We start from the raw sequence: 25,473 nt of genomic DNA on the forward strand, positions 1-25,473 counted from the left end.
TCTCCGTGGACCGCCTCAAGCCGGCCCACCTCGACCTGGACCACCCCCCGCAAGCAGCTCTGCCTTCGTGTCGAGGCCGCCCCCCTGCAGGCAGACCCCCGACACCCCCCATCCCTGCTGTCCCGCTACCCCCCCAGCCCTGCACGCATCACCAGAGGGCGTTTCGGCCGGGTCATCCGGCTTCCCCGCAAGCTCACCCTTCAGGTGCGCGGGAATTCTGGGGGGGGCGCGTGTGGTGGACACAATGTCAGTGGGCAATAATTCCGCGCACCAGTGGGTGGCGCGAGCATCCGGGCATGGAAGCGTGGCTCGGGCCACGCCCGGAGCAAAGGCGTCACGAGGCGCAGGGTGGAACTGAGATACATGCCCCGCCTTTTGGCCGACCGGCTACGCCTGGGGGCAAGGCGTGGCCTCGGGACATATATGCGGGCTCGAAAGTCGAGCCCGCCCAGTGCTTACGTGCGAGCTGATAATAAAGTGTTTCAGTTTGTACAACGCATTGTGGCCTACCTTCTTGGCAAACGAGTTGCGTGTGCACAGCACCACACTGTTATGTTTATGGGGTAGGTTAGAGAATATCGTAGGAAAGGTAGCATTGCATAAGAATAGTATGGACCGTGTGACGTGTAGGAACATTTTATGTAATAAGTAGGGAAAATGTAGCTTAAGGTTGTGTTTAAATGTGCATCACACAGGGGGGGTGATTCCGTGTTAATCAGTAGTAAGGATTAACGGTAATTTCTCCTGTTCATAATAGCCCCTGTGGCCATTCATAAAATTTGTAACATCGCCCGGCCAAGTTATTCACGCTCCAATGGACATGATAAGCCTCCCACCCTTCCGAGTGACGCAGCCCGGTGATGTGGGTGGAGTGTGAGCAAGAAGCAAGGCTGAGAGGGAGAACGGGAGAGTCTCTGACAGGATTCGGAGAGTGTGTCCATGTGGAGGCTTCTGCTACCGTCGCTGGGGTGCTGAAGGCAGCGCTGTCCTTCCCCAGGAGTGTTATCTCACAACAAAGGATTTGAAAGCTTTGAGAGGCCGGAGAGAAAGAGGGCCATCTACGCCACTCGCCTAGATACCGGGCGCCCTCGGTGTTTGACGTTGCCGCCATTTTGCAGGGCTTCCCAACTGTGTGGTTTCGGCCTTCTGCAGCTGCTGACTCCTCAGCATCCATTTGCTCCTGCTGAGTGCTGGAACGTGACTTTTATTTTCTTACCTCACCCTGTGTGCTTTTTTGTGCCTGTATGGAGGATCCTCGCCGTAGTATTTTTACCTTAACACTTCTTTTATTTATTCTCATTCTGTGCCTTATTTTATTGTAAATAATTATTGTTGCATTTGGTTGTGTTGTTATTGGTTGTGTTTCGGAATAAACCCATGTGTTCGTGAGAATAAACGCTTCGTGGTTCTTCGGTCCCGCGCGTGTCAGACCTGCCATAATTGGAAATCACCTCGGGAGTTAAAGCTGGTTCGGCTCATCCGTCCTCGGCTCGGTGGTAACCACTTGCGGACAGGACAACACATTGTACCTCTGACAAACTTTTATTTGATGTTATTTTTAACAACTTTTGGGACAACCCTCATAGATATCTCTACTTTAACAATTATCACATATGAGAAGTATCTTTTGTATCACTTTAGTCTTAGTTTAATGGACTAGGAGCTACAGGGGCATATATCCAGGTGACTTTCAGACTGACTTGCGTATTTTGGAGCTCACCTAAAAATATATATTGTATTTTTGGGCAATCTTGAAACAACTCCATTTAGTACTCCTAAAACATCTTATCGTACATCCACTTTGCAGACGTGACTGGATTTCACAGCTTCTAATGAAAGTTTGCTTAATAACATTGCCTCTCATCGTTTTCCATGATACTTTATAAAAATGTATGGGAGGCAATGTTGTCCTATTGGTATTACAATGAGTAAGACCCCATTTTTGGTACTTTTGCTTACACATTGTTAATGTAATGTCATCGCTAACTAACCTGAAACCTTTCTTAATTATGGGGGGGGGGGGGGGGGGGAAATCACAAGCTTGTCATTTTTGCTCTTCAAGGAGAATGTTTGCATGAGGTTAAAGTGACCTCCAAACATAATGTTCACATTAGGAGAGAGTGGCCTTCTTGCACACAACTGTTTCAAACATTTTCGTCCACTAAGTGTTTCCTGGGTTTTATGCTACCGGGTGGGAATACTTTTAGTGACTACAATCAACATATAGAGGCTTCGGTGAGCTGGCAGTTCACAGCATAATTAATTTGATCATGGATCAAGTGAATGTGAAACGATACCTGTGATTTTGTTTTTTCTAATGACATCTCCATCAGGACATTTCATCCTGAGTTCAAAAAACTGTTTCAATTAAAGGCCAGTATGATGGTATGTGCGCAATATTGCGTGTTGCACAGAGCAAACCCAGTACAGATTTGCTTGTTTTTCTTCAATCTGTAAGACTCATGGAGGAATATTAACATGTGTTACTATTTACAATTTATTACCATTAATATTAACAATTTATTATTTTGTATGCCCGCTGTGGCTATTTCATATTTAAAATGCCAAACTTAACCACTTCCTTTGGACACGGGTGCGATTTTTTTTACTCTGTTTGCCTGTCTGGCAGTCAAACAAAAATTGAAAATCAATCCAAACAGGAAACTTATTGTTTTTAAGGACGTCATAAAAGACATATACAACAGGCACAAAATAACGCTCAATGCTGGGAGCGCAGCTATGCCACTGATGCGATTAACCCTATTACCAATAAGCTGGTACTCATTTTGATGACCTCGGAAGGATGACAGGCTGAATCAACCCAACTGGTCTTATTTAATGACACAACAGGGGTTCAAACTCAAGACCCGAAGATCTTAAGCCAGCCACATTAACTGTTAAACCAACACAAGGCCTACATATATTACTGAAAGACAAAGATATTGCAACAAATGGACAAATCAGCACATAACATAGACTTTGATTCTGAAGTCAGGGCATCACAGGTTAAGTGCTCTGATAAAGATGCTCAGATAAAAGTTTGAGGAAACCAATTTGAGCCTTAATAGTCTCTCTTTACATATGCAGACAAGGCCAAATGTCTTGCCCTTAGTCAATATTTGACTGCACTAGCGCAAGTGATCAAATGTGTCGATCAAATTGTGAAACGAAGGTTTGTTGGCTGATCCAAAGGGATAAATAATTAATGATGCATTAGCTTGATGTTATTTACTCAGTTCAAGGAGTTTTGTTTCTACCGTGCTGCAAAACTGTAAAAGAAAATTGTGTCTGGAGGTAGGGTGCATCCACTGCCCCACAAACCCAGGACAGATAAGCAATATGAGCACAGGAAGATATCCCTCGGGTAGTTCTGCTCGGAATAGCTTTGAAGCATTGGATGGATATTATCAGCACTGGAAACGTCAGGAGGTTATAATGTCAGTAGGCCACTGGTAAAAGCACTAAAGGATCCAGATTATGAGGAACACAGAGAGATTTATGGACGGTGGAGACCGGAGAGGTGGCTTTTTAATTTGACTTTCACTTCCCATCTATGGCCATGCAAACTCAAAATGCAATTAACATTCCCTGCTCCTAAAACTCTACCACTGTGCATTTAATAGAGTTCGGATATCCGTCAGTTGCCTTGAGCAGACTGATCTGTCTGACCACCCAGCTTGCAATGTGACAAATCACAGCCCGCACAGCGAGTTTCATTCCGTGGGCTGCCTGGCCAACACACAGGAGGCCCAAAAGGGATAATATCATTATTTTATGCTGTCATGTATAATTCATTTGATGGTACTTTTTCTCCCTACCTTCCCACTACCTGCACTTTGTACGACCCATTCAGGAATGAGTCTAATCCAGTAAGGAGCTACCTGCTAGAAGGACCACATTTTTCAGGCCTGACTAATGCATATAACCAAACTTTGTCACAAATGTGAAGGAACGATATTTTCTTTATGCTTACAAATGCCTCCGACTGCATTATCAAGTGAGGTCAAAACCACTATATTTCATTTTGCAACAAAGTTTTCCCTCTGTAAGCTTTTATCTACTTTGTTCAGTTGAATGATTTCAAAACTACATCAGTACACAGTAACTCAAAAAGTTTTTCCCTTCACCAAAAAGCCCAAACCATGATGTATTCCAATAGCATCAGGAAATTCACCCACTGCTTGAAAAAGAATGCGTGACTAGCTGGAAACTACAAAGAAATTGATGAACGTATATAAGGAGTTTCAAATGGCAGAGCAATGTTCTTTCACAGTTGGGGGGAAAAAGTTTGATTCAACCTCATAAGTTACAGAAAAGTATATAGCATGAGCAATAACTTTTTGCACAAAGAATGCCATTGTACGAGTAGATTAAGGCTTGTGGACAACAATTTTGTGCAAGTCAACATCTTTCAATCTCCATCTGTGTATTTGAACCTTTTCAAAGTTTCACAGACAGATTGATATAACAAACCCGAGCAAACAAAATGAAACTAAAACGGCACTCGGCAGATCGCATACCTCCATCAGGCTGAACAGTTTACATTTTGTATCCCATGATGGACCTGATCTACATCTGGACCTCCTAAATAGAACCAGCTTGTTCTTGTCACCTTCCCTAATCATCCACCGAGTTTTGTCATAACTCGTCCACAACTTTTTGAGATATCGTGCGATATATCGTTTTTGGCCCGATCTCCCAATTGTGAAGAATCACTTTTAAAATTCTCGTATCCGGATCCGTACCTTCACCAAAATCTTATCATTTTGTCTGTGTCACACATTCAACCTGTCCACCAAACTTCATTCCATTTTGAGATATCCGTCCACAATGTTTTGTGATATCCTGATCACAAACAAACAAATCGGAACCTACGTCCACCTTCAGTGGCAGAGGTAAAAATCTAACAACTTGGAATGATATGCCAAATCGGCCACATCAGCCAAACCAACAGACATGCCAAACAAATACATCCGCCAAAACAATACATCCGCCAAACTAACACATTCGCCAAACCAACAGATATGCCAAACCAAGACATCCGCCAAACCATCACCTTCGACTAACCATCACATCCGCCAAACCAACACATCCGCCAAACCAACACATCCGCCAAACCAACACATCCGCCAAACCAACACATCCGCCAAACCAACACATCCGCCAAACCAACACATCCGCCAAACCAACACATCCGCCAAACCAACACATCCGCCAAACCAACACATCCGCCAAACCAACACATCCGCCAAACCAACACATCCGCCAAACCAACACATCCGCCAAACCAACACATCCGCCAAACCAACACATCCGCCAAACCAACACATCCGTCAAACCAACACATCCGCCAAACCAACACATCCGCCAAACCAACACATCCGCCAAACCAACACATCCGCCAAACCAACACATTCCGCCAAACCAACACATTCGCCAAACCAACAGTTACGCCAAACCAAGACATCCGCCAAACCAACAGTTACGCCAAACCATCACCTCCGACTAACCATCACACCCGCCAAACCACAGTTACGCCAAACCAAGACATCCGCCAAACCATCACCTCCGAATAACCATCACACCGCCAAACCAACACATCCGCAAAACCAACACATCCGCCAAACCAATACATCCGCCAAACCAACACATTCGCCAAACCAACAGTTACGCCAAACCAAGACATCCGCCAAACCATCACCTCTGACTAACCATCACACACGCCAAACCAACACATCTGCCAAACCAATACATTTGCCAAAACAACACATCCGCCAAACCAATACATCCGCCAAACCAACATATTCGCCAAACCAATGCATCCGCCAAACCAACGCATCCGCCAAACCAACACATCCGCCAAACCAAAACATCCGCCAAACCAACACATCCGCCAAACCAACACATCCACCAAACCAACACATTCGCCAAACCAATACATCCGCCAAACCAATACATCCGCCCTGATGAGATCCCACCAGTGATCGGAGCTAAGTGCACGATAAACCACACGTTTTTATTTATCCAGTTATTTTATCCCTCGTTTGTGATTTGTGTCTGGTGTGGGGATGTCCCGAATAGGACTTTAGTTTCACCGTCGCGTTTTTCCTGTCACAGGTATTTATTGTAATAAATTGTTTTATTATTTTCCCTGTACATTTTAAACCTGTTTTTCATTTGAGTTTATTTTCCACATGTTTGAGGACTGCAGTGGGATCCGTGAAGGTGAGCTCTTCATCGTCCCCTTTCCCTTTCTTTCCCTGCGTGTATCAAGTCCGCAATTGAACTGAACGCTTCGGAGTAAAAGCTCGTTTGGCCTTCCGTGCTACCCCATGGTATTCACCAAGGGTAGTTACATGACATTATTATTTTAAAAAAAACGAATTGTAATTATTTAAAAACAAGACTCAACATCAAGTATTTTTTCATGTTTGCATTTTCTCATAGCTCTCTTTAGTATCCAAAGATCAAAAACTGATGTAACACCTCAAACATTTTTACTGTGTGTGTTGAAGCAGCTCTCAATCTGAGCACATAAAAAATGCAAACATTAAACACCTATTTTGAATAACATTTTAAAATAATTACAATTGATCCCGTGTTTTGCTTTTCATTCAAAACAAATGTCAAATGATGAGATGTGCAAATGTCAGTGGATATGATGTATTGGCTAGTAGCCCTGAAATATTTTTAGTCCAGCCTAATCCTAGTATTATTATGAGTATAAATACAACTCATCGTACACCAAGCTTGTTGATGTAGGATGAGTTGTATTTATACTCATAATAATCATAGCCCCTCTCACTCCCCGCAAGAAGTGGTTTTATCCCAGTTTGGGAACCACTTGCATAGAAAAGGGGAGAGTGGACGTGAAGGCAACAAAGTGCTTGTATTTGTTCAATTTGCGAGTTTTAAACTGGCAGAGTAAAGAGAAATCTAGCTCAATGGGAAACTTGAAAGCATCTGAAACTGCAAAGCCCACCCGCATCCATTTGTATTTAAACGTCGTCTTATTATTATTATGTATGCTAAAAAATAACAAAAACAGTTTTTTTTTAATCCAAAATGAAAATTGATGATTTTATGCAACCTTGACCATTGGGCTTTAAATCTAAAAAAAAAAATCAGCTTCTAGCTTTTGATTGGTGAACCAATTATGTGATGCAATATGCAAATTCTTAAAAATTCAGGTCAACTTGACGAAAATTGACGATTTTACGCAACCTTGACCTTTGACATTTTGATCTATAAAAAAAAAACAATGAGCTTCTAGCTTTTGATTGGTGAACCAATTCAGAGACCCAATATGGGAATCCTTAAATTTCAGGTCAATCGGATCAAAATTGACGATTTTATGTGACTGACCTTTTGACCAAATTATTTATTTGCCTTCTCCATAATTCTCATAATAAAGCTTTGTTGAAAAATTGATGACAAACCTCAAATGGTGAATTTAAATTTTCAGGTCAATTGGATGCTAATTGATGATTTTAGGTGAGACTGGCCTTTGACCTTTTGACAAAAATATTAATTTGCTTTCTCCATATTATCATAATAAAGCGTTGGTGAAAATTTGACAATAGCTCAAATGGTAAAAAGGTTACGGCCCAGACACACACACACACACACACACACACACGCACACGCACACGCACACGCACACGCACACGCACACACGCACACACACACGCACACACGCACACACACACACACGTGATTACAAAACCCCATTTCCTGCTGTGCAGGGGACGAGCTAATAACACAATTCCATCAAATGCATTGTAAATTTCCATAAGCTATCTCACATAACAGTCTGCTCCTCGCCAGTCACCGCCAAAATATCAAATGTACATTATTTCTCAATTGTTTTGAACAACGAACAAAAAAAAGGATTGAAAGAATGAAAAACAGAATAAAAAAAAAGACAAAAAGGAGAACTTGAAGTCGTTGGAATGAAGGAAAGCAACTTTTTATTAAACGCAAGTTAATGTTGCACTCCTGATTGATGGAAATGTACTGCTTGCAAGAACTTTAGTTTTTCCCTTAAGATCAAAAGCCGTTTGGATTGCGTGCAAGTTGTCATCGACAAAAGGGCACGGGCAGCAGTCACAGACTCGGAGAGCTTTGGCCATTTCCAATGGGACGTACGGCACAGTGCCATGGTCAGGCATGCTGTTTTCTTGCTTTGAAGCATGGAGCACTTTTGATTAATAGGTTTCTTACAAGGCAAGCCAAAAAGCTATACAGGCTGTCCAACAGCAGCCGCTCGATTGTGTCTCCTCGTAGAAGGTCCCCCTCCCGCACCCCTCACTTTACAAGAAGGCGGTTCACCCCCGGGGAAGTGGCAAACCTTTCATTCTGTCATTTGGGCTCGGAGAGTAGCTTTCACAGAGGGCTTTGCCTCCCTTTTTAAAGGACATCGCCAAATGTCAGCGAGAATCTGCAAAATTACGTTGACCAATATTCTCAAGTATCGCCATTCCGCACAAAGCTTTCTGTCGTCTGGCATATTGCGCATACTAACGTGGTTTTTCATGGCAGAATGCCTGTGTATTGCAAATTGGGATTGCATGCATTCCTACTTGCCACTTAATGCTGTTTACCTGCCAAGGAATGATTACCAAGGCAAATAAGAGTCCTTTCTCGACTGTATAATGCAGAACAGCGAGCTGACATAAACGCCCTTGAAGTCCTTCAGGTAATCACCATGAACGCATGACAATTTCCCCCTTTAAGGTAGACAACAATTACATTTTTATTTCCCATCATGATGCACATGAACTTTCTTTTCATCCCTGGGATAGTTTTAGCCTTCTTAATTTCCTGTTTGGAACCAGTGCCATTGTTTTTGATGAGAATGGCTGTTTATTCCCTCCTGAGCCAATTCAAAACAATGAAAAGTGGTCAATTCCATTTCATATCTAACATCCCCCAAACAACCCCTACTCCTTATTTATATCACTCGATCTCCTCATCTAGTTAGAGAATATGCCATTTTAACCTTCCATGACATCTAACAACATATCCTTGCTTTATTGTTTCAGATGTGTACATATTAGAGGTTATAATAATGTCCGCTTGTTCTCTGGTGCATTTATCCATTATTTTCAGTCTTAGGTCTAAGATTATGAGGATTTGGAATGGAATTGTGAAAGTGCATAATTATGATTGCACAAACTCAAGTGGCTGCATTCACAAGAAAGAAAAATACTTTTTTCAATAAATAGGCTGAGGCTCACGATAAAGCTTTATATGGATAGCCATCCACTGGAGCAAAGCAGGAACAAGATTAAGAAGTAACATTAATGGCTTTATGCAAGTCACAACATGGCTGTGTGAAGCTATTTAGAGTTTCAGTATCACGATGAACAGACATGAGGATGTCACATTGTATCCAGGGGTTATCACTTTGAAAGCCTGGAGAGAATAGCCAGAGTGGTTAGAATTAAGAATCATGTTATACAAGCATGAGAAGAGGTGGAAAGCAGAGGAAGAGGACTGTCAAGTTGAGATAAGCAGGAGTTGAAAATTAAGAAAGATATTGAGAGGGTAAGGCAGTTGCTATATTCCACCTGTTCAGTTTCGTGGAGGTAGGTGGAGTGAAATTTAAGAAGAGGTTAAAAGAAATGAAGTTTATCCAAACATTTACAGTCAGAAAAGTCGCTGGAACCACCTTTAGAACCACCTTTAGAGGCCATTTTTCCCCGCAGAGCAGGGGTTGGCCTTTTTCAGGCACCATGGTCCCCTTTTTGACGCAATGTTTTATGGCCGGATGCCCTTCCTGCCACCAACCCTACGGGTCACCTCTTGCGACACACAGGGAATTACCAGTGAACTCGTACTTAATTTACCGACCTCGGAAGGATGGCAGGCTGAGTCAACCCCCCCTGACGTTAATTCAGCGATCGACCGGGATTCGAACCCAGGATCCTAGGATCCCAAGCCGGCACCCTAACCGCTAAAGGAAAAGTCGCTGGCTTGTCCTGAAACATTATGGCAAGATGTTAAGAAATGTCTGAGATTCTTCATTAACATGAAGATGTCAACCATTCTTCATGAAATTGCATCTGAAGGCTTTGTTTGCCATGCAGAGAAAATCATGTGGCTAAAGATGTACAATGCAACCCGATACAAGACAGTAAGCAAAGCATGGATTTGAAAAAGAGTTCTATTTTTAAAGATGAAAAGAAAATAAATTGTGAACAAGTGTTGCACTATAACAGTATTCTGGTGTGATGGTGCAGGGTGATGAGGTAGATGGATCAGAGCAGAGTCGCCATTCCAATTCCAAATTATTTTACTGGAATAATAATCAAAGATGCACAACATGAGATGCATGAAACACAATATTCACGGCAACCGGATGTGCTGTAAGAACCGTGGTGTTGTTCACAGCAGATGGTCCGAGGCTGCATCTCCACTCATTATTATTATTCGGACTGGTTTCTGAGTTTTAATATTAATCTCGTCATTATTCTGAACTGTATAATAATCGCAGATATAAAACAGGAGATGCAGGCTTGATGCCTTCCGATACGCCGTTCGCGGCAACTGAGGCGCTGTAAGAGCAACTGTGTTGTTAACACCCGGTGGTGAGCGGTTGCATCTCCACTCTTTGTTATCATTTAGGCTGCCTTCTGTACTGCGTTTTAATATTAATCTCGTCATTATTTTCAGTTTTTTTATGGGGCGGTAGTAATGAAAATGGAGGTAGTAGTTTTTCTCGTAACACAAGCGAATAAAAACCATACAAAGACGATCAATCTTCGTTTAATAATTATTTACTTATGTAAAATATTGACGTTTACCTTTTTGCATGATAATCAAAAGTAAATGGTAATGAAATTGCGTGAAAAGGAGTGATAATCGCCTTTGTGTATTCACGTTAATTTACATACTGCCACGTCTGCGTTGTACTTTGTGAACGGACATACTTGGGCTAGGTGTAAAGCAGGGGTCAGGAACCTTTTTGACTGGGAGAGCCATAAAAGCCAAATATTTCTAAATATATTTCATTGAGAGCCATATAGTATTTTTAACGTATAATAAATTAAATATGTCTTACTTTTGATGCGACTTCTGGTGCTGCATGGTTTTGCTGATGGCCTTGTAGTCTGGTTCATACGTGGTGAGGTTGAGCTTCATGCAGGCGTTGAGGCTTCCATCAGTTAAACGTGAGCGTAGGTTGGTCTTAATGTTCCTCATATGCGAGAATGACTGCTCACATGCATATGTAGAGCCAAACATGGTCAATACGGCAATACTCACACGCTGCATTGTGTGGTATGTCACAGGAAGCTCGTTCCAAGTTTTAAGAATCAGCTGGTCTTCAGGTTGAAGATTTTTCATTTCTGTCCACTTGTGTTCCCTCGCCAGCTCTGCTCGCTGTCGCGCAAGACTTTCCAACTCTCCATTAAGTGACTTGAACTTACTCATCCACATGTCTGATGCCTTCAGGTCAGCAACTTCCAGCTCAAAGTCTCCGATAGAGACCCCAGGGATGCATGTCAGGTCGATTTTGTCCACTGCACACTCATGTGGATGAGTGATGAACTTGAAAAGACCAGTGCGCGCACGAAATTCTCCAAAACGTGCTTTGAATGACTGCAGGAGATTGGACGTAAAGCCAGCCAGCTGCTGGAGATCCAGATGTTGAGTGGAGTCACTTGCTAAGCATGCATCTCTAAATTGTTGCAGTCTTTCAAAGTGCAGAAGACGACCTGTTTCAATGTCCCTGAGAAAGACTTCCAGCTTGCTTTCAAATGCAAACACTGCTTGTTGAAGGGATGAGATTGTATTTCCAATACCTTGCATTTTCACATTGAGCTGGTTCAGATGGCCAGTTATGTCCACGAGATAGTGAAACTGCAGGAGCCAGTCAGTGTTGTCTAGCTCAGGATGCTTGACGCCTTTCATTTCAAGAAAAGTCCGGATTTCACTCAGGCAAGCTGCAAAACGGCTGAGCACCTTCCCCCTTGACAACCAACGCACGTTGCTGTGTAAAAGCAGACCGGGATAATGATTCCCAACTTCTTCTAACAGAGCTTTAAACTGGCGATCATTTAAAGCTCGGGCAACAATAAAGTTGACCACTCGAATGACCAGCGACATCACCTCACCAAGCTCCTGGCCACACGTCTGAGCGCAAAGCGCCTCCTGGTGCAGGATGCAATGAAAACTTAGGATGGCTCTCTTTTCATGTTCACGGAGAAGCGCTACAAATCCTTTGTTCTTCCCCAACATACAGGGTGCACCATCAGTACAGACAGAAATAAGTTCATCCATCGGTAGTTTTTTTTCTTTAGCAAACTCCATGAAAGACGTGAATAAATCCTCTCCTCTTGTTGTCCCTTTCATTGGCAAAACAGCCAAGCTTTCCTCACGCAGTGTGTCACCTGCAGCATACCTGGCAATTATACTGCACTGAGATAGATGGCTAACGTCTGTTGACTCATCTAACGCGAGAGAAAAGTATGTCCCGGCGTTTATGTCCTTAATTTGTGTTTCCTCGACTTGATTTGCCATCATGATGCTACGATCGTGCACAGTTCTTGCTGACAGTAGACACAGGGCCATAGGGTGGATATCTTTCTTTTTTTTTTGATTTCATGACCTGAACCTAGGGATTTGGCAAGAAGGGTGTGGGATGAAGCCTTATGACCTCCAAAACATCTTGTTTTTTTTCACAAGCGATATCGTGGTACGTTACCGAGAACCGCTGCCCCAAAACACCAGTATACACCAATTGTATGTTACATTTGAAATACCCATTTACACAGTAAAAAAACAACACAAACTATATGATGTCATGTTCACATTGGTCTTGGCAGCAATATTTATTAATTCAGACCCCCAAAAGTAGTAAAAATGTTGTTTTAACGACTTGGTAAAATAACATGCTGTTGATGCATTTATCAGAAAGTCATGTTTTTGGACCTTAAAACCTGCATAATTTTAAATTTTTGTGCAATATTTGTGATTGGTGTTGCTACTACGATCCATGGTGGTTTACCAATGCTATTTTGAAACTGTTAATAGGTCCAATAAGTGTGTAAGGGGTGATATTTTAACCCATCAAAGACAATTACGCAGCGTACAAGCGAACCAGTGCGCATTGACGTCATGATAAACTCGAGATGGGCTAGAGAAGCTCCACCGTCTCAATGTATGAACTCCAGAAGCGAAATGTTGGTTTGGTGTCACTTGCTTCTAAGAATTTGTCAAAGGAGGTTTTGAAGTCTTTGAACTTGTCACTGTTGAGAATGACATGGTAGTTTGGATGTGGGAAAGCTTCAGCTAAGTTTGACAAAAGTTCCTTCACTCTACCCGCTTCATGTTCTGGAATAGATTCAAAATATGCATCCAGGAGCATCTGCTGCATCGCGTCTGACATCAGCTTATGGGCTCAAACTGCCCTGTTGTAATGCTTGCCGCTGAACACTCCATTCACAGACCCCACTGCAACAATCTCTGACTCAACCAGGATGTCTTGGAGACCACCATCTCGAAATCTCTTTCCAATACAGCCAAGAAAGGACATTGCAGTGTGGAATGCCCCAAGTCGAATTACCAGTCTCTTCATGAACTGTGCATTCTTCCATCTAATGAGCTGTGCCTTGCAATAGATGGCTTGGTCAACGACAATGACGACTGCTTCCAACTGTAACTTGTCGGCGATCTGAACACTTCTCTGCAGTATTGTTAGTACCGTATTCATTTCAGTCGGAGTGGCATCAATGACAGGGAGATACCCTATCACGCTCTTTGGTGGAACTTCAACACAAGACAGTAGTTGGTTGAATCCTGTCCAAGATGGCAGAGTCCCGTCAATGTTGTACTTGGTGATGTGGTATGCTAGGTCTATCGTCTAAGGGTGCTGGAGTAATGGGAAGTCCGTTGCTCGATCCAATGGAACGCTGGTTGCGAATGGAGCGGGTCCTTCGTTTTTCCCTCCATAATATGTGGCAAGGTTCACTGCAGGTGGCTGCATCGATCTCTCCCGCGTCCTCTTAACTGTAGTGACTGGTGCTGGTTGTACTACTTCATGGGATTGACTTGGTCGCTGTATTATAATCCCATTGGTATTGTGCGTTGTTCCGTGCCCAGACAATGTCTCCTCCCCGAAGTCATTATTGTCCCATACGAGTGTGACATGCTTGCCCACCTGAATGATTGATGGAAGAGCATCCTCTCCACGATGTAGTTCTTGGTTAGCCAGTGCAGTGTCATGATTTAAGACGACAGAGTTTGAGACGCAGTAACCAAACCCGTTCAGTAGGCTGATTAATTGGGCTGAACCTGAGAGATGACGTACTGTCATTGCAAGTGACAAATGTTTGGGCATCTGTTTCCTTCCCTTTGATTGGAGGTATATGATGTCCTGTGCAATTGTGAGAATTCTTCTATGTATTGTAGATTCTATCTTTACAAACTCATCAGAATCAGGTTCGTCTGACACTCCCACCATCCATGCAATAAAGTTATAGAGACAGGCAGGTACAATTGCTTCTGCGGCATTTGTTGTCAGGTGCTCAGAGGTTGGGGGCCATGGCATATTTGGCTTGATCTCATCTATTGCATTTCTAAATTGTAGCGCAGTGAAGTAGTGTTCTCTAAGGTTATTCTCAGTATACCCAGGTTGCTTTGGTGGGGTTGGTTCAGAGTCGGATGTTTGTTCTGTCTCTGTTGTGTCATCACCTGAACCATGCATGGTTTCTTGCAACACTTTCTTTTCTTCAACCAGCACTTCAGTGGAGATGTCATTAACATACACAAGGTGTCCTTGGCAGCGCATATACGGGGTTAGAAAGCATAGTTGTGGAAATGTTTTCATCAGTCTTGTCTTGAGAAAGCCACTTTTGTAGTTTGATTCTATTCCGTATGTTGCTTTGATTTGTTTCATGAACATGTCATTAAGTCGTTTCAGTCTGTAGATTTCCTTGTTGTCTATTATAAGATCCTTGACTGTTGCACAAAATAATGTGTATGCTTCTGAGTAGTTGGAGTCTCCTTGTTGCTCTGCATTAGGTGTTGTTGCTAGCTTGCCTAAATACCGGGTATACTCCTTGTAGCAGCGACCATGGTATTTTACCTCTATCGCAACGCAATCGCTGTCTTGAATTTGAAGCAGCAGGTTTGTATTGTTGTTGTCTTTAGCGGCTTGCTGCAGTCTTGGTGCCTCAATTGTTGAGCACCTTGTTAGAGGCTCTTTTCTTCGGCCCCTTTTGCCTGTATTGATTGTTCTCTCTTTCTGACAAAGGATGCATATATTAGGCAACACATATTGGGATCTGGCTGAACATTTGGGCTTGCCTTAGCTGGAGCGTAGAGCACGTTTCTTGACTGGTTGTGGGCCTTTATGCACCTTGTCAATGTTGACGTTGATGTCATTGCATGTTGAAGCTGCAATAAATACACATAAAAGAAAACAATTAAAATTATGTGAGTTAAAAATGTCTAGACCTCAAGTCATGGTTAGCCCGACTAGATTCCCTCCCCCCCACCCCCCCCCCCTTTCCTCAGACTTCCTTTTAAAAATTTATTTGTTTCACCTCGGCCCTACCTCCTTGCATAAATATTGGACAGTTCCTTCAATTCAAAATCGTTCGACTACACACAAAATCATTTTACATATACCTCACAAAAAAAAAAATCAAACTAAGTTTTGAAGCATTGTCATGATTTATTATTCAAGTTATTCAACCTACCAGTATTGGCTGCATTTTCTTCTCTCTTTTTCATGCTGCTTTGCACCCTGCTCACTCGTTGTTTATCGGTAAATCGTGAATAACACACTTGATGAAACGCTGCATCATGCGGTATAGCTATAGCAGGTATTGTTACCATACTGTTGCCACGTTCGCCGAATTCGTCAGCGTGGTTCTTCACGAAATTTCTCGCAATTTCAGCTTGATCACCTTCTAAATTCTGCCACGTAAGAACAAATTGCAAATATCGCGGCCATGTTATATCACTAAAAGGTATTAAACTTGATCTTTTGGCCGGAGAAATGCACATATAACAGCGTTTCTCGCTCCCACCCTCGTCACCGTCGCTGCTACTGGAGGCCGCCATTTTGTTTACTCGCAGCCGGAAGCCCAGACATCGTTCGTAGCGCGAATAAGCGCGATCCTCATTGGTCAATACATCGAAATGCGTTCGAGGCTAAACGGAGATTTTGGAAATAAAATTATACATTTCAACATTATATTACAGACTAACGTACCAGAATCTGACTTGTGAAAAGTCATGAACATTATTTCTTAATTTTTTCTATATTATCATGCCAATTTGATGCCCACCCGATTTTCAGGTCACGAAATGAAATGAAAAATTGGAACACCTGGCAGTCTACAGGGGCATGTCTTTTATTCGTTTGATTATCTTGTCTTTATTTGGGAAGTCATCAAACAGTTCATTGGCCACATCAAGCATGAATGTTTTGGCATACTCGCCATCTGTGAATGGCTTTCCATTCCTTACTATTGCCAAAGCACCCGCAAAGCTAGCGGAATTCCCGTCACCTTGCTTGGTCCACACACGTAGTTGCTGCTGACTCGTCTGCACTCTCCGCTGTAGCTCCTCGCATGCCCTTTTCCTGCTGTCCCCCGCTGGATATTTCGATGCAAATGAAGCATGGTGCGTATCGAAGTGCCGCTTTATATTTGACCGTTTCATCGATGCAATTTTATCATTGCATATTAGACATACCGCAGATCCTGCTCTCTCACCAAATGCAAATTCCTCTGTCCACGCAGCCTGGAATGCACGGTAATCATCGTCTTTTTTTCTTTTCGCCATCTTTTCCGTTACAAGGGTTGAAGCGGATAAACTAGTTGGCTATCTGATAAAATTGATTTCTTCACCTTTACAATGACGCGGACATGCTCGCGAGCCATTGGTTCCCGACCCGACCCACGGGTGACCCGTGAAATTTATCTTCAAAACTAATTTCTGTTTACTTTAAAATGACACAGTATTATTAAGAAATATCACAAGTATTTTAAAATCAGTTCCAAACTGATTATTTTTTTATTTTTTTATTATTTTTTTCCAACTCAAAATTGTCTGGGAGCCATATGCCGTCACCGGAAGAGCCATATATGGCTCGCGAGCCATAGGTTCCCGACCGCTGGTGTAAAGGATATAGAGGTGGCAGCCATGTGTTGCATGGATCCAGTCTCCACATTTCCCCAGTTCCCGAATATTAAAATATTATTTGTCACCAGTGAGGTTCCTGTGGAGAGGGTAGGAGGCCAAAAGCCTCCCACCAAAAATTTGAGCAAAAACTTTCACGGGAAGGAGGCCAAAAGCAGACGGACAATGCGGAAACGGTGAATGCCAAACCATGAACCAATAAATTCCACATTCCTGTGACATCTTCAGTCGAACGTCAGGCATGGACAGCCGTTGGTGAATAACTTTGGAATTTTTTTTTACTTCTGCTGACCCCATCAGAAGATGGGGAATGTTTCTATTGGTGAAAAGGCAAATGTCGAATCGGCAAATTTGAGCAAAAAATTGCGGCATCTCACGGTTGGAAACCAAGAATCTCAATTGCATTGAGAAATTTCCACAAAGCCACGATTGTGTTTGTTGAAACTGCGCTGAGAGGGGGTCATGTGCTTTATAAGCGGGGCCTTCAAAATAGTGCACTGGTTGTTTGTTGGAGGTGTTAAAATACCTCTCACCCTCCGTCGTATATTCTGCGTAGACTTGGTAGTAATGCTCCGGGTGTCGAATTGCACTTGAACTTGTGCGAACCACAGCTGCGGGTTATTAGGCCAGAATGGTGGTACCTTTATCCGTTTATCGAAACCCCTGCCACGGATGAAGCTTGTTGAGTGACGGAGAAAGGCATGGCTGCTTGGTCGATCCCGGTGGCTGGTTGCATCGTTGCAAGTCCTTGTCCATCCATTTGAAGCTGGTCGGAGTCACCGATTTAGCATGTTGAGAAAAAACGTCCGAAATGTTGGTCCTTTATTAAAAACAGTAACCAACAAACTTGCTCATCTCTCTTCCGGCCCCATCTGGTACTGGAAATCCATTGATCAACTGGAGCTAAAGCGTATTTTTTTTATTATATCATCAAAGGCAAAATCATGCCGCTACATATTTAGACGTCATTCGGGTATCATTCAGAATTCGGAAAGATTGGCGTCATTCGGGTGGAAACTCAAAATCACAATTGTATTGAGATATTGCCCAACCAGAGATTCTCTCCTTGTGTGGTAAATGGCGAAACTGCGAGTGCCGACCCTGTGAATGTGTTTGCTTGCGCACAGTGAGCAGTTTCATACAAGTGGAAACTCAAGGTAATAATTGTATTGAGAAATGTATTAAACCTCCCAGTTCCCACCCACCTTACCATACTCGCTGAGACCCCAAAAAGTACCATAGAAAGTTTGTCAGAGTAAGCCCAAAAAATGAGGGAGTATTTTGATGATGGACAGACAGAGAGTCCTTGCATACAAGATCGAGGCTCGTGTAAGAGCTAACGTTGATCACAAAAAGACAAACTGACACATAAAACATATGATAAAGGGAGCGGGAGAACAAGATGGAGAGCAGGGACATTGGGAGATCTGTGGGAGGGAGTGGGCTTGGGGGGAGGAAGCATGGGAAGGGGGGGGGGTGGGAGAGGGAAAAAAACACGTGGACACTGCAAGGACTTCCAGAAAAGAAGTCGTTATTTCAAAAAAGTGGATCTGGGGTGAATTAACGGGGGTAGAAAAGATCAAGGTTTTGGATGGGGGAAGATAAGAGATGGTGGTGAACACCTGGAGGGAGGAGTGGGATTGAAAAGAGTGAGGGAGTTTGTTCCAGAGGTGGGAGAAAAGAGGAATGAAAGAGTGAAGATGAATAGAGAACCTTGATTTTGGCAGTTTAACCATAAGAGTTAATTGACATAATTGTCAAATGTACAATCCTCAAGTCAAACACAAAAACATGTGATCTCGACCCCCTTCCCACCGATTTGTTTATTGAGTGTTTGGACACCCTCCTCCCATTTATTACTGCAGTTATCAATGATTCTCTGACTACGGGTTCATTTCCGCTCCTCTTTAAGCAAGCTCTTGTTAAACCACTTCTTAAAAAGCCCACCCTTGACCTTAACGACATGAAAAATTACCGTCCTATCTCCAACCTGTCTTTCCTGTCAAAGATCACAGAAAGAATTGTGCTATCACAGATGAATGACCATCTAGTTTCAAATAATCTTTTCAATTCTCGCCAGTCAGCATATAGACCAGGCCATAACACCGAGACCGCTCTCCTAAGAATAACCAATGATGTTCTGACCTCTCTTGACTGTGGTAAGGTTTCCGTTCTTGCTCTTTTGGACTTGTCTGCCGCCTTTGACACGATTGACCATAGTGTCTTAATTCGTCGTCTTGAAATCACATTTGGTATAACTGGTACTCCACTTTCTTGGCTGATGTCCTATCTTACTGATAGAGTGCAAACAGTTGTTGTCAATGGCCAGAAATCAGCCCCTTCTCCGCTTTCCTTTGGCGTTCACCAGGGCTCAGTCCTGGGACCTATCCTCTTTCTTTTGTACACTCAGCCTCGATTTGATCTTGTTGCCAGACATTCAGTTGATCACCACGCCTTTGCGAACGACAATCAGCTGTACAAAGGAAGCACGATTCAACAAATCGTGCCCACTGTTGAAGTGTTAGAAGGCTGTATTGCCGACGTGAAGGCGTGGATGACCCAAAACAAACTTCAGCTGAACGATGCTAAAACAGAGTCTATGATTGTAAGATCGCACAGATGTCCTCTACAATGTTCACTTCCTACCACTATTCATGTTGGTGAAACCGATGTAAACTTTGTTTCGTCGGCCAGGAACCTTGGTGTGGTTTTCGACTGTAACATGACATTTTCCAAGCAAGTACTTCAAACTTGCAAATCAGCATACTTTCAGCTGCGAAAGATCGCATCCATTCGCCACTTTCTTACTCCTCAAGCTGCTCTAACTCTGGTCTGTGCCCTCGTCCTCTCAAGGCTAGACTATTGTAATTCTTTGTATGCTGGCTGCCCTCAGTTTCTCTTGGATAAGTTACAAAAGGTTCAAAACTCTGCCGCTCGTCTTGTCTGTAAGGCGAAGAAGTCTGACCATGTTACTCCGCTGCTTGAATCTTTACACTGGCTGCCTGTCTCTGCTCGTGTGCAATACAAAATTTGTACACTATGCTATAAATCATTGTTTGGAACGGGACCTCACTATCTCTCCGATTTGCTCACTCTCTATGAACCTCGGCGACGGCTTCATTCAAGCGACGACTCTATGACCTTAGAGCCGCCGCGCACCAGCACCAAGTCGTTTGACGAGAAATCCTTTTCCTTTGCTGCACCTCTGCTCTGGAATGACTTGCCTTCCTCTGTTCGACATGTTGACTCTCTTCCTGCCTTTAAAACCTCCCTCAAAACCTATCTGTTTCACAAGTCTTTCAAGGTCTAAGTCCTGTTTTCCCTTTGGTTTGAGGTGGGACAGAGATCGAGAGTATGTCTGTGTACATGTGCGGGGGAAGGAGGGGAGGAGGAGGGGGAAGTACACATCTGTGGGTTTTGAATGGGGAGAGAGAGGAATAGGGCAAGAGTGAAAGTGTGTCTGTGTGTGTGTATGTTTGTGTGTGTGTGTGTGTGCGGTGTGTGTGCGTTCGCATGATAATGTAAAGCGCCATGAGGGTCGTTTACTCTGCTTGATGGGGCTATATAAGACTCCTTTATTATTATTATTATTATTAAGAGGGTTGCTGGCAGATCTTGTGCGACCTGTAGGAATATTTGGCGGACAGAGCACAGATAGAGCTGGGGGAGCTAGGCCGGAGAGGAGTCGGTAGAAGACAGAAAGACCACCTACCTGCCTGCTGTGAGCGAGTGAAATGCCCTCGGAGTTAGCTTCATCGCAGGAGATTCCAATGATTCTGAAAGCTTTGGTTTCAACAGCGTGAAGCCGAGCTAGGAGTCCAGCTTTATTATATAGATTTCCCCATGGTTATACTTCTCACTGGAGTAGACTAACCACCCCATGGGATGTGGAGTGCTATGGACTACAGAGGGACTTTGGACTTTAGACTGGGTGAGACATGCCTTGCCTACTCCTTGAGAAGGTGAGGGAAGGGGTGAAGAAGACAGCTCGTGAGAGAAGAGCCAGAGTCAAGTGCAGAGTGAGTAAGAGGTGAGGGTGAGGCGAGGCATGTGTGGGTGCGGTCCTGCGAGAGGCGAGAAACGTGCCAGTTTATTTTTTCAGGCCAAAGTGCAAACATGCCCCTAACTGCACCAGTTTGCTATCTCTCAGCATCCTGGAGACAATTTTCTGCTGAAGCACCATAAGGGCACATTGTATTCCCTCATATGTAGGACTGACAGGGTAGCCTACAGGTATGTACACTCACCTCTAAGTTGCTAGCCTGCGTTGGAATCTTGGCCCAGGTATAAACTGTCATGCTGGTGTTTCACTGGCAGGGTGGTTCATCAATGCGTTCCAAATTCCTGCCCTAACTAGCAGAGGTCATTGCATCAGCGGCACAGCAATGGTCTCAGCCAATGATGCTACCCACAGCCTTGTGCTGCATACAGTCAAAGAAGAAGAAGGTTACCTTCCATAAATCTCTCTATTGTGGCGGACACAAAAGCCCACTGGCGTGGTGACATCATTCCACGCACCAAGTGGGCGGTGGCCACGCCCGAGGGGTAGGCGTGGCCTCAGGATATACACCGGGCGACCAGCCCGGAAGGGTTCAGTGTTACAGTGTAGTCTTACAATAAAGACGTTTATATGTTACCGCTTGTCCGCTTCCTCCTTGCTCACAAGCAGCGCGCGTAACGCCGCGCTTTACTGGTGACCCTCGACGTTGGATCTGCCGGAGCGATCCTTCCACACGCGACGCCATCGCCATGGCCGCCTTCGTCAAACTTCCGGAATTTTGGGAGGCTCAGGCCGAAGTCTGGTTCGTCCAGGCCGAAGCCCAATTTCAGCTTCGGCACCTCACCGGCGATGACACGCGCTACTGCCACGTCGTCGCCTCCCTCGGGCCCGGCACGGCCGCTCGAGTTGTATCCGTCCTTCGCCACCCACCGGACGGCCACAAGTACGAGGCACTCAAGCGGCTACTCCTAGCCACGTTCAGCCTCACGGACGACGCACGGGCCGACCGCCTCCTGGATCTCCCCGAGCTCGGTGAGACGCGCCCGTCGGTCCGAATGGACCATATGCTGTCACTGTTGGGCGACGAAGCCCCCGGTTCGCTATTCCGGGCGCTTTTCCGTCGCCAACTTCCAGCGCAGGTTCGCCTCGCGTTGGACGGGACCGGGCTAACGGAACCCCGAGCATTGGCGGCCGAGGCGGACAAGTACTTCGCCGCTTCGGACACGCGGGCGAGCGTTGGCGTGGCCGTCACGGCCTTCGACGCTGATGTTCCACAGCGTCATCTTCTACAGCACGCTGAGGTTCAGCAGCATGCTGATACGCACCTCGTGAACGCCGCCACGCCCCGCCCACCGCGGCGGCGAAAACCGCCACCGCGGGGAAACCCGTCGACTCCACCGGCCTGGCGGAGCCAGCCGCGCTCCTCCAGCTCCACCACCTGGTGCTGGTTCCACGCCAAGTTCGGCCACGAAGCTCGGCGGTGTCATCCGCCGTGCTCCTTCAACGGGTCGGGAAATGCCCGGGCCGGCGCTCAATTGTGGCGATGAGCGCCGGCCGTTCGAGCAGCCTGCTGTTCATAACGGACACCTTCTCCGGGCGCCGTTACCTGTGCGACACGGGAGCGCAGGTGAGTGTCATTCCCGCCGGCACGTCAGACAAGCACGCCGCGGGTGGGGGCCCCGCGCTGCTTGCCGCGAACGGGACGCCCATCCGTACGTACGGAAAACGCTGCCTCTCTCTGCGGTTTGGAGGGCAGGTTTTCCGTTGGACGTTCGTCACCGCCGACGTGCCCATGGCACTGCTTGGCGCGGACTTCCTGTGCGCTAATGGGCTCCTGGTCGACGTCAAGCGCAGACGGCTTGTCCAGGCCGAGACGTTCAGCTCGCTCGCTTGTGAGTTGCCCAGCTCAACGAGCGGCTTGCCAAGCGGCTTGCCGAACGATTCGGTTCCGGCCACGTTGGTCTGTACGCTTCCGGCAGCGGACGCATTCACCCGCCTCCTCGCCGGCTTCCCGGCCCTCACGCGGCCCACCTTCTCGGCGGGGGCCGTCAAGCACGGGGTGGCCCATCACATCCCCACCGTCGGGCCACCGGTCTACGCCCGGGCACGCCGCCTCGAGCCGGCGAAGCTGGCGGTGGCAAAAGCGGAGTTCGCTACCCTGGAGCGACTCGGCATCGTTCGGCGCTCAGAGAGCGCTTGGGCGTCGCCGCTGCACATCGTGCCGAAGCCCGGCGGGGGATGGCGACCGTGCGGGGACTATCGCCGTCTCAATGACGCCACGACTCCCGACCGCTACCCCGTCCCCCACATTCAGGACTTTTCCGCCCGTTTGGCGGGCAGGTCCTTCTTCTCGAAGGTGGACCTCATACGCGGCTACCATCAGGTCCCCGTCAGGCCGGAGGACGTCCCGAAGACGGCGGTCATCACGCCGTTCGGACTCTTCGAGTTCCTGCGCATGCCCTTCGGTCTGAAGAATGCGGCTCAGGCGTTCCAGCGACTGATGGACAGCGTCCTGCGCGACTTGGATTTTGTCTACGTCTACCTGGACGATATCCTCGTCGCCAGCGCGTCCCGCGAAGAGCACCTACGCCACCTCCGCACGCTCTTCGAACGCCTGGGCCAGCATGGCCTGATTGTGAACCCCGCAAAGTGCCGGTTCGGCGCCGCCACAATCGATTTTCTGGGGCACCGTGTCACCAGGCACGGCGCCGTCCCCCTGCCGGCCAAGGTGGAGGCGGTGAAGGGGTTTCCGCGCCCCCGCACGATCAGAGGGCTGCAGGAGTTCCTGGGCATGGTGAACTTTTACCATCGGTTCCTGCCCCGTATCGCCCAGCTCCTGCGCCCCCTGCACGAAGCTCTCCGAGGTAAGCCGGGCAAAGGCGACGTTACCTGGACCGAGCAGATGGACACGGCGTTCACGGGCGCGAAGCTCGCCTTGGCTAACGCCACCATGCTCGCGCACCCGGCGCCCGATGCACCGATCGCCCTCACCACCGATGCCTCAGACTACGCGGTGGGCGCGGTGCACGAGCAATGGGTGCGTGGAGCTTGGCAACCGCTGGCGTTCTTTAGCCGGCAGCTTCGCCCGCCCGAACGCCGTTACAGTACCTTCGACCGCGAGTTGCTCGGACTTCACTTGGCGGTCAGGCACTTCCGCCATCTGCTCGAGGGCCGGGCGTTCACTGCCTTCGTCGACCACAAGCCGCTGATCTTCGCGATGGGCAAGGTCACCGAGCCGTGGTCGGCCCGGCAGCAGCGTCACTTCTCGGCCGTGTCCGAGTACACGACGGACATCCAGCACGTCGCGGGGAAGGACAACCCGGTGGCGGATTGCCTTTCCCGGGCCGTCGCCCACGCAGTCCACCTCGGCATCGACTATGCCCGGATGGCAGCGGACCAGGCCGCTGACCCCGACGTCCAGGCCTTGCGGACCGCCATCACGGGCCTCCGCGTCACCGAGGTGCCGTTCGACGGCGCGGGCGCGGCCCTCTTGTGCGACGTCTCCCTCGGGCGTCCTCGCCCCATTGTGCCCGCGGGCTGGCAGCGCCAGGTGTTTGACGCCATCCACGGCCTGTCCCACCCGGGCGCGAGGGCCTCCCAAAGGCTGATCGCCGACAAGTTCGTCTGGCATGGCCTCCGGAAGGCCGTCCGCGGCTGGGCCAGGACGTGCCTCGCGTGCCAGCGCGCCAAGGTGCACCGGCACACCCAGGCCCCGTTGGCCCCGTTCACGGTGCCGGAACGCCGGTTTGACCACGTCCACGTGGACCTGGTGGGACGTCTGCCCCCCTCGCGGGGTTTCACCTACGTCCTCACCATGGTGGACCGCACCACCCGGTGGCCGGAGGCCGTGCCCTTGGCGTCGACAACGGCGGCCGATGTCGCGCAGGCTTTCATCGCCACCTGGGTCGCCCGGTTCGGCGCCCCCTCAGACATCTCATCCGACCGCGGCCCCCAGTTCACCTCGGAGCTCTGGGGGGCGGTTGCGCAGGGGCTCAGGGTCCGGCTGCACCGAACCACGGCCTACCACCCCCAGGCTAACGGCCTGTGTGAGCGATTTCACCGCTCATTGAAGGCCGCGCTCCGGGCCACCCTCCGCGACGGCGGCTGGGTCGACAGGCTCCCCTGGGTCCTGCTGGGCCTCCGGACGGCGCCCAAGGAGGACCTGCGCGCATCCGCGGCGGAGTTGGTCTTCGGGCAACCGCTGCGGGTGCCGGGCGAGTTCCTCCCCGACTCCACGGCACCATGGTCCGCGGCACAGCAGCGCTCCGCTCTGCAAGAGACCGCCCAGAGGTTCGCCCCGGTGCCAACGGCATGCC

The sequence above is a fragment of the Myxine glutinosa genome, chromosome 7 (genome assembly GCF_964187855.1).
Source record: "Myxine glutinosa chromosome 7, kmMyxGlut1.1, whole genome shotgun sequence".
NCBI classification, from domain to species: Eukaryota; Metazoa; Chordata; class Myxini; order Myxiniformes; family Myxinidae; genus Myxine; species Myxine glutinosa.